Source organism: Pristis pectinata, chromosome 10, assembly GCF_009764475.1.
Source record: "Pristis pectinata isolate sPriPec2 chromosome 10, sPriPec2.1.pri, whole genome shotgun sequence".
NCBI lineage: Eukaryota > Metazoa > Chordata > Chondrichthyes > Rhinopristiformes > Pristidae > Pristis > Pristis pectinata.
Window position 1 is genome coordinate 78973884 of NC_067414.1, and position 11053 is coordinate 78984936.

The 11053-nt window shown below is 40.7% G+C and overlaps 1 long non-coding RNA gene across 1 annotated transcript; it reads left to right on the top strand.

Annotated features, from left to right (window-relative positions):
- Positions 1 to 580: 580 nt before the first annotated feature.
- Positions 581 to 9269, top strand: LOC127575333 (uncharacterized). The gene is made up of 5 exons (XR_007957034.1): positions 581 to 614; positions 1613 to 1669; positions 1753 to 1833; positions 3180 to 3256; positions 8526 to 9269. It is a non-coding gene; the product is annotated as an uncharacterized LOC127575333 (long non-coding RNA).
- The last annotated feature ends 1784 nt before the right edge of the window (positions 9270 to 11053 follow it).

Sequence of the window (11053 nt, forward strand, 5' to 3'; positions counted from 1 at the left end):
TTTAACTTGATATTGGAAATCATAAATCAGTTACAGAAGCACCACGAGGAAAAAAACAATGATGTTATGTATTTCCCACATCAAGTCGACCATACCTTTGATCCTCAGGAATTACCTGACTATGATGTCGCTCAGAAGGGGAAAGTTGGTAGGTGTTTCTGGTTTATTGATCCACGTTGTTTCTTGGGTATTTATCAATCTATGTATTGAATGTGTGTTTTAACGTAGTACTGATATTTTTCAAAAAGTTTAAATTGATGGATCTTAGGAGCGGGTTATTATTGATCTTGGTACACGTTAAGTAACATTCTCGTGGCCCCGTGGGAACGCGAATGGTCAAGAAATCTGCCTGCACATCTAATAGTTGAGAAGAGATACCGACAGGGGGTGGTTTCACACCGAGTGGCAGAGGGAGCTGAATTCAGGGCTCAGAAGCGAAATCATTGCAAATGCAGCTCCGCACATTTTATGAACGGATACAATCTAACTAGAGTAACTTGAGGACAAAAGTCCTCAGGTTTTCTGGCCACTGGGAGATCTGCCTGCCTTTGTCTTTTATAAACACGGCAGCGCGACGGTCGTGCTGTTGATTTTCAGACCGGCGACGTGATGAGGTGCGTTTTACGTTTATCAGGCAGCAGGCGGACAAATTGTTTTCCCCAACAGTATTGCATTATTTTTAGATTTGTTTATCTGCTTAGAAGCGAGAGAGGATAGATACATAATTAGAGCGTGACTCTTCCAAAATATCTCGAAGCAATTAAGTATAAAGTGCCCACTTTATATCAAGCTGTTGTCTGGTTTGGAGCACTTTAGTTATGGGGAGCAATTGTTAGGCTGGGCTTGTGCTCCTTGGAGCGAGGGAGGCTGAGGGGTGACCTGATAGGGATATATACAATTATAAGAGGGTAGATAGAATTTTTCTCTATGGTAGGCGTATTTAAAACGAAACGGCATGGGTTTAAAGTTGAGAGGAGGGAGTTTAAAAGGGGATTTGAGGGAAAGGGTTTATTTACACAGAGCGGTTGATATCTGGAACTCACTGCCAGAGGAGGTGGTATAATTGGATACAATTATTACATTTCAGACACATTTAGAGAGACTCTTAGATAGGCAAGTCATAGAAGGATACTGACCTAGTGTGAGCAAATGGGATTAGTGCAAATGGACAAAAGGGTCGGCATGGACGCGGTGGGCCGAAGCGCCTGTTTCTGTGCTGTACAGCTCCATGATTTACAACATTTGAAGTTACACTGTGATCCCTGCCGTTCCTGATTGAGGCACTGCCCTGAATCTCGAAAGCTTTCAGAACCCGCCGCGTTCTCTGTCCTAACATCGGAACAAACGGTTCTCCCCTTATTGCCCTCGCGTGAAGAGTATTTTCTACAGAGCCGATTCTTGGAATAGAGAGTGATTGGAGTCGATGTTTTATTAATTTATTTTAAGAACAAATCTGAAAATATCACTTCAGTACACACTTGCAGCGACTCCCGCGTAAAATCGATAAAACATCTACAGCCCCAAATTCTAACGAAACTAATCTATTGTGTTACTGCGAGTAGATGCGGTCATTAAGAATGCGCACAATATATAATTTATCATTTTCCAACAGAAATAGTACCCAGAGATCTCAGGAGGATGAAGGACAAGTTATTAAAACATTTAACAGGTAAGGGCTCGTTCAGTTTCACCGCGTGGTCTTCAACTTGATGACTGTTGGCCGATTTTAATCGACTGCTGATGTTGTTTCAGGACCTCTTTACTTCAGCCCCAAGTGCAACAAACACTTCCACCGGTTGTACCACAATACTAGGGATTGCACCATACCATCATGTAAGTGCTCCTGCCTCCCCATCACATTAGCAAGGACTACTTTGTACGGTGAACGATTGTTTGGACTGATGTGTTCATTTGCTCTGATCGTTCTTTTGAAATGTAAAGACACCGAGGTTACTGGAAACCTGAACAGGGCTTCTTGATGGACTCGATGCTTGTTATTGGGTGATAGGAACCAGACTGTCTGGTCTTTAATTTTGAATAACACTGACGTTTCTGTCCAGTTGGGTTGAGGAGGGAAGTTGAGGTGGTCGGGCAGCTGGAGGGAGACCAGGCTCAAAAAGACTCAACAACCGGTAGTTGCTACCTGGTTATGTCCCAGTCAGGCACCTTCCCACAGCAGGTTGAAGGCTGATTAACCTGAAAAGATTGCAACTCCATTCTCATCGGCATTTAGCGGCATCATTTCCACCTGGATATGTGGTTTCTGGAAGTTAGCGTAGCTCCAATTAAGCCAAACATAAACTCAGATATTTTTAGACCGTTTCCGGAATAACTTGATTCCTGTCTGGTACGGTGGGTTCAGATGGAACCCCAGGCTTTTCCACAGATGGGGCATGAGGTGCCTGGCGGCTCAGGTGGGGTGCTATGGCCATTAAAGGAAACCGAATTGACGTTCACCAGATATTGCTCCTCTGACACCATTTGTGCGAATTTTGCCGGTTTGGGTGGCCGCAAGTGTGCATTGATACGTGGGGAGGGAGCAGGCTGCGATGCTATTAAATCGGTTTTGCCACCTGCTGCAAAGCTAATTTCATGTAGACACGGTGCATCGCCACTTCCTATAATACCCCAGATTGCGCTACTCACCCGTGCACACTGAACCCACCGACTCGTACGTCTTTGGGACGTGGGAGGAAACTGGAGCACCCGGAGGAAAACCGCACGGTCACCGGCAGAAGGGGCAAACGCCACACAGACAGCGCAGAAGGTCAGGATTAAATCCAGGTCGCTGGGACTGTGAGGCAGCAGTTCGACTCGCCGAGCCACTGTACCGCCCTGAAATAATTCCGTTGCAAATGATTCATTATGGGAGAAAATGCGAAGGTGTCCGTCAACAGCACAGCCAGTTAGAAACTTAGAAAAGTGCCGCAGAGGAACAGGCCCTTCGGCCCACCACCTGCCTGGACACTTCTGTTTATTTTATGAGAACGAAATAAATATGATCTCCAGTGACTCACAGGCAGGCCGAAGGGAATTGGATCAGATCTTTTAAAGATCGAACCAAACTTATCAGGTTATTTCGAAAGGGGATGTGAAAGGGAGGTGCAATCTTTGTGGAAAAGAGTGAATGTATTTATTACCAGTGTTTGTTGGTGTCTGACGACACTTACTTCCCGCAGATTTTGCAAGATGTGCCAGGCTTCTCACAAGATTGGCGGCCAGCCCGATGTGTGTAAAAGGTTAAATTCGACAAATGGTGAGTGTTATCAAAAGGAGATCAGCGTAAAGGTTCTGTGAAGACTTGGTGGGTGGGGACGGGGAGAGATAATCAGGTTGGCTGGCCGAGGCGCACCTGTGGGAAGAACTATTCGTTTAGTAGATACAATCTTACATCAATTGCCCACCACGTGCTTAACGTATAGGGAGACCCTTCACTTAATATCGATTCACTTGCTAAATGCTGCCCTCTGATTAGCATCCACTCCAGGATGAGACCAGTGCTGCTTTAAATTCAGTTCTGCTCGTTCATTTAGTGAACGTGCTAGATAATCCATCTCTTGTACACCACAATCCTCATTTGGAGGCGCAATCAATGCACTTAATTTTTAAAAGAATTTCCAAAGATTCGTAAGTAATCAAATATATCTTTCTGTACCTCGGTAGAAGCCTACACTTTCATTCTACTCCGACATTATGTTGAATAATTACTCAAAAGGCAAATAGGCACAGCCTTCGACGGCCTTTGCCATCATAATGTTTTCTGAGCTTTACAAGACAACACCAATTACCATGGCTACGGTTCAATTAGAGATTGATAATGATTGCAGCATTTGGCGCACACATCATTTTACACAGCCTTATAATCAATAGTTCAGCCCACGCACTTTGTAAGTTGAATATCTAGCCTTGAACATCTAGAACGCGATTGAGTGGATTTTCAACAACTCTTCTACCTCACAGATTGGAGAGAGGCACAATTCCATTGAGTACTCGAATGCATGAGTTGGAAAAGGGTATATATCCGAGGAGAGAAACATTTATGCAAAATGGTGTTATATTGGTGACTTCCATTTTGGCACCTTCAAATGCCTGTAACGCGACGGAGATAACATCATCCTCAAAATAAAATAAGTGGGCTCGGGAACATAGAACGAATCAGAAAATACTATAAATAAAATGAGGTCATCCTGGCCATCATTTGTGTGCCAGTAAAAAGAGTTCCTAGCCCTATCCCAACTTACCATCCTAGCTCTGTAGTCCTGCAGATCTGTGCTATCAACAAAGATTTTTGCCTCAACCATCCTTGCAGTGAGCCCAGACCCCTTCATTCTTTGGGTGGGAAAAACCCTATCTAACTTTTAATCTTTCTACTAATTATTTTGCATAAATGACCCCACCCTCCATGCCCATTTTTACCCTTCTACTAAGGAAAATAAGTCCTCCTTAGGGTCCTCATAAGTTAATATAGTTTACCTTAAATATCCCTCAGACATCTTTTCATTGAAAACAAGCCCAGCTTACATGGTCTTTCCTCATACCTACAATTTCCCAGGGCTGGCAAAATCCTGGTAAATCTCTGCACTCTCTCCAGTGCAACAATGTCTTTCTTACAATGTGGTATCCTGGACTGTTTGCAGTACTCCAGCTATAATCTAATGAGTGTTGTACAACGTTCTCCCTCTTACATTTCATGCCTTGTCATATGAGCAGAAGCATCCCGGAAATCTTTTAAACCACCTTGTGGACCTGTTTTGTTACTTTAAGAATCTGTGGACAAGGTCCCTCAGTTCTTCCATACCAGTCAATATCCTCCCATTTAAGTATATTTTGTTAGCTTTTTGCACCTTTCAAAGTAGGGCTCTGGCAGATTTTTGCTTCTTCATTAGCCATGAGTGGGGTACCAGAAGACTGGAGGATGGCTAATGTTGTCCCCTTGTTCAAATAATGCAGTAGGGATAAGCCTGGAAACTACAGGCCGGTGAGCCTTGTGTCAGTGGTAGGGAAGTTTTTGGGAGAAGATTCTGAGAGACAGGATTTATGTTCACTTGGAAAGGCAGGGACTGATTAGAAGGAGTCAGCATGGTTTTGTGCAGGGCAGATCATGTTCACAAATCTGAGTCTTTTGAGGAGATAACCAAGGAAACTGTTTCAGCAGAATGGAAGACATAGATTACATGGTCTTCAGTAAGGGTTTCGATCAGGTCCTGCATAGTAGGTTAAGCCACAAGGGATCTGAGGCATATTGGTGAACTGGATCCAAAATTGGCTGGGCAATAAGAGGCAGTGGATAATGATGAATGGGTGACTTTCTGACTGGAAATCTGTAGCAAGTGGAGTACTGCAGGAATCAGTGCTGGGACCTTTATTGTTTGTAATATATACCTATAAAATGACTGGGATAAGAATGTAGCTGATCTGATTAATAAGTTTGCAGACAGCATGAAAATTAGTGGAGTCATAGATAGCAAAGGTGGTTTTCTGAGGATACAGATCAGCTGAAAAGTTAAGTGGCAGATGGAATTTAATCCAGACAAGGTAATGCACTTTGGAAAGTCAAATTCTGGGAGGACACAGAATGGCAAGGAGTGTTGATGTACAGGGTGACCTTTGGGGCAGGTCCATAGGTCACTGAAAGCGGTGACATGACTGGATAGGGTAGTGAAAAAGGCATTTGGTATACATGCCTTCATAGGCTGAGACACTGAGTATAAGAGTTAGGATGTCATGATGAAGTTGTACAAAATGCCAGTAAAGAACACTTTTAGAGTATTGTGTACATTTCTGGTTTCTACGCTCCAGGAAATATGTGATAGGAATAAGCATGACCATATGGAAGTTTATAAAATTATGAGGGGTATAGATAAGATAGTCTTTTTCCCAGGGTAGGAGAGTCTAAAACCCAGTTTATGGTGAGAGGGGAGAAATTCAAAGTAGATCTGAGGAGTAAGTTTTAAATATCCAGAACAAGCTGCCAGCACAGTGGTAGAGGCAGATACATTTACAATGTTTAAAGTGCATTTGAACAGGTACTTAGATTGGTAAGGCTCAGCGTTATTGGGCTAATGCAGGCAAATGGGATTAGCGTAGATATGCATCATGGTCGGCTTGGACAAGGTGGGCTGAAAAGGTATGTTTTGGTGCTGTAGGATTCTATGATTTTATGATTCTGTCCAAATGCATTACCTCACCCTTCCCTGGATTGTCCTATTTGCTGCCTTTCTGAATACCTGACCAGACTATATCTTCCTGCAGGATAAAGCATTCCTCTTGTCAACCATATGGCAAAAGGTGCATCATTTACAAACTTCTTTATCATGCCCACTAAATTTATGTGTAAATCATTAATGCATATTACAAAATGCAGGGGACTGCATACCGACCCCAGCGGTAATAGCCTTCCAGCCAGAAAATCCACCCATCCAGCAATTATTAGCCTTTGCTTCCTGCCAGTGAATCCATTTTAGATCCAATTTGCCACTCTCCTTGGATCTCATTGGACTTTAGTATTTTGACTTCATTGCCATGTCTGACTTTGTCAAAAGCTTTGTTAAAATCAATGCAGACTACATCAAATGCAATGTCTTCATCAACTTTTCTTGATACCTCCTCAAAAAAACCAGTCATGAGTCAAACATAGCCTTTCCATAACAAATCTATGTTGATTGTCCCTGATTAATCTGTGCCTTTCCAAATGAATATTTACAGCATCCCTGAGAATAGATTCTAATAACTTGCCACCAGCAGTTAAACCACTGGTTACCCCCCCAAACTCCCTTTTCAAACAATGGTATAATGATAACAGTTCTGCAATCCTCTGCCACCTCTTCAATAACCAGGGTGGATTGAGAAATTGTAGTTAAGCCCTCTGCAATTTCATCCCCTGCTTCTTTAAACAACCTGGAATACATTTCATTTGGTTAATATGTTCTCTTATCATACTTATTTTATCCACTCATTATCCTTAAACACAACATCAGAATCAATATTCTCATTTTGAAGACAGCTACAAAGTATTCATTAAGAAATTCCACCTGTCCAGTTTAATTCCCTAATGATAAATCCAAGATTGCCCTTCTTGTTGGACTGACCATATACAGTCCAAAACAAAGTGTTGCTGTGAATGGATTTTAGCAATTCTGACTGCTCCAAACATATGGAAGAACACATGGGAATTTTGCTTCAGGTGCACGATAATTGGAGAGGGTGCAGAGAATTACCAGGATGTTGCATAGATAGAACTTTTCAATTAGAGGAATGACCAAATAGGCTGGGTCTGCATTTGTTGGAACTGAGGAGGTATACAAAATTGTGAGGGGCATAGATAGGATGGATAGTGAAAATCTTTTCCCTATAAAGGAGACAGTTAAAACCAGAGGGCATAGGATTAAGGTGAGGGGTAAACAGAATAATGCAAGAAGGAATTCTTTCACCAGAGGAAGGTGGCAGTCTGGATCACATTGTCTGAGAAGGTGGTGGAGGCAGGGACTCTCGCAACATGAGTTGCCAAAGCATACAAGGCTAGGAACTAACTGTTATTAAATAGGATTAGTATAGATGGGTACTTGATGGTCAGCATGGACACCATGATCCGAAGGATCTGTTTTTGTGCTGTATCACTCCAGGACTCTGGAACTCTTTGATCAATCAATCATAAAGCAATATACTTCCTTACTGAGAAGTACAGTCTTTAAACACAAAGTTATAAAGGAGTAAGTAAGATACATGTGATACACATTTAATTGAAATGATCCTGGTCAGCTTCACATGAGTTTTCTCATTTATTATGGATAATTCTTCCTGTACCATCTCCTTCAGCTGGGAGGCTACATCAGGTTTGATCAAGTTTTTAGGAGTAATTACATTACCATCAGTTCAATGAAAGGGGCAATTCACTTATAGCAAATGGAACTGTTTTTGATTTGAGACACAATGTCTCACTGCTATACAGTTGTGCAGGAGTTAAATTCGCTCTAATATTTGGAAAGGAAATTGTAGATAAAGAATTGGGAACCCAAAGTGAGATGCAGGAATCAACTCCTGGTTTTATAAAAAGATACAATTAATGGACTGGAAATAACTTATCTAACTTTTGTGACTTAAATGCACTTTGTGTTGGAACTTATAGTGTGAAACAAGTTTGTGGTACATGGGGAAACTTTCAATTGAGCCACACACCACACTAAGTGGAGTCTGCAGCAACAGCAAATGTCTGACCAAATGGCTGGGCAATCTCTTACTTCAATCTATTCTATGAAAGTGAATCCTTACATAAATCTTTGCTGAAAAATAAAATGAATTACCCACCATATGTTCCAGTAAGTGGTGAAAGATACCAGAATTTGGTCCCACTTTCATCATATAAATTGCAATAAGAAAGACTTACCATGTGAGCTAACAGATAAAATTAAGAGCCCAATCAGGGTTTTCAATGTTCACTTGATAAAACGTTCCACAAGCAGTATGCTCAATTAAAAAAAAACTTGTTATCCTTTCTTAGTACAAAGTGCAACAATCTTGTTTTACAGGTGACAACAGTAAATTCAAATATCCCCAGAACCAAGAAAAGTGCCTTGGAAAACAACAGGGAAACAAATAGATCTCAATACCTTTATAACATATTCCATTGTGAACAAAGATTTATTTTTGCAAACTGATGGATTACTTCCATAAACTCCTCAATGTGCATTTTGTATGTTGTCAACATTGTTTCTGTAATTCTGTACATTCATATAAATAACTGCCAATGTTACAAAAGCTTAACATTTAAGAAAATAATATTACTTCACTGTTTTGCTGCCAAAACTGCACATATGCTTTCTTGTTCAACAAATAATATTTGGAACATTATTTTATATTAAACATTGAGACACTCAGATACTGTTCAAGACAAAGCTAATGTATCCTAAATTTACTGTAGGAATTTTTTCATGCTGAAGAGTGCTGGCTATCTCTACTTGTTATATGTAATGCTAATGCATTTTAAACCCATTTGCCACATTGTAATATAGCAAAATGATGATATGGGATTGACTAGGGTCCTCCTGTGTTCTAAGAGTTAAATTATGATTTGCATGACATTTTTCTTGCCTTTGTCTTTCCAAAATTTAATATTTTAAAACAATACAGTCAGGCTTGTACTGTGTTGGTAATGATTTATATTCTGAGCTGAAAAAAAAGAGGTTTGTCAGCAATTATCTTTTGTCTAACACAGTGGAGTGTCATTTGTACAGAAATATACAAGCTAATGTCATCAGTCACTGTACATTAAGATTTATAAACATTCCAGCTAACATGTGCAATATGTATATATTGTAAAGACTTGAATATATATCAGTTATAAAATAAAGTGTTTGGTATTTGACACAGACTGGACTGAGTGCCGTTTGTATACATTCTTGGGATGTTACTACATGGTTTCAGGCCATGATTCACTATAGAAGACATCTGTTTTGCGAAACTTCAGTCAGACCTTAGTTTACCCAAACCAATGTACCTTTTGTAAGCTATGCCAAATAAATGGAAGTGCACAGTATTTAATAAGGAGGCAATATATAATGTAGCCATTATCATTTGTTCAGAGTTTGGCTGTACTATGCTGAATCTATTTTGAAGTATGATGCAAGCAGGTCTCCAAGAAAGGATAACAATTGGAATTATGTTACATTGTGTACTTTTACTTCCAATATTTTTGATACATTTGTGCTTAATAGCCACTTTCAAATTCACATTCCTGTCCAATGTCAACTTCACAATCCATTAAGAGTTCTGAGTACACTGTAATTTGCCATCAGATTATCAACCATCACTCAAGTCCATAGAATTAATACTCCAGTTACACTGTGTGTGTGTTCCAGCATGGTGTGATCTTCTAACATATTTACAGCAAAAATACAGTAGAATACTGTTAATTCCAGAACAGCCAGATATATGTCACTGATAATGAGCTCATCTTGCACTATGTCAGCTGGTCACATTCTAATGTCTTAGTCATTTATGTGGTGCTAGTTCAAAATAAAACCTCATGAGGATCAGAACATATCTAAGCTGACTCAGTGCTGAATTTTCAGACACAATAGCCTTGACATTTGTCTGTGCTGTTTTTTCCAGTGTTAAAACATCATTCCTTGTCTCTTTAATGCTGTTTTAAAAGACTCCAAAGAAATTGCGATATTCTGCAGCACCTTTCCAAAACTAGCTTTGTTGTATTCCCTCTTATAATGCCACACTGTTTCAGAAATGGCAGGCTACTGAAAAGTTCTAGTCAGAACTTTTCACAGCTGTTGGCACTTAGTTGTACAGCCACAACCTCAAGAGCCAGTCCTTAAAGGCACATGCACACAATCCCAACAGCACTCTCCCAACTACTGGAGACTGCTGTTTTCCTCACCAAGACTGCATGAGGACAATAGCAAGTTTACTGACAGGGACCGCATGAGCCCTGTGTATCACATCACTTGCAGGAGAGATATATTGTGCATAAAAGGCCAGGCAGACACTCTGGAGTTACCTGCAGTGATACTGCCAGCAGGTTGCTAGGAAGGTCTGTGCCAGGAGCCACGTCCTCCACACTGCTAACCAGTGTCATATGAAGTATGACAAGATAGACCAAGGTGTGTTCTCACACTTACATCTCCTGTCTCCATTTCCAGTCACACTCTTATTTTTCCTTGAAGTACTTAATAATTTAAACAAGGAATTAGGAGGACTAAAAGGAGCCATGAAATGTCCTTGGGAAGTAGAATTAAAGAGAATACCAAGGCATTTTATACTTATACTAAAAGTAAGAGGGTAGCCAGGGACATGGTAGGTCCACTCAAGAACAAAGGAGGGAATCTATGCCTAGCCCCAGTGGTAGGTAAGGTAATTAATGAGTATTTTGCATCAGTATTCACCAAGGTGAAGAGCATGGATGATGATGAGATCAGGGAGGGATAACCTGATATTCTATGGCGTGTCAATATTAAGGAGGAGGAGGTGTTGCTTTCTTGAAAATCATTAAGGTGGATAAAGCCCCAGGTCCTGGTGGAATCTATCCCAGAAATCTGAGGGAGGT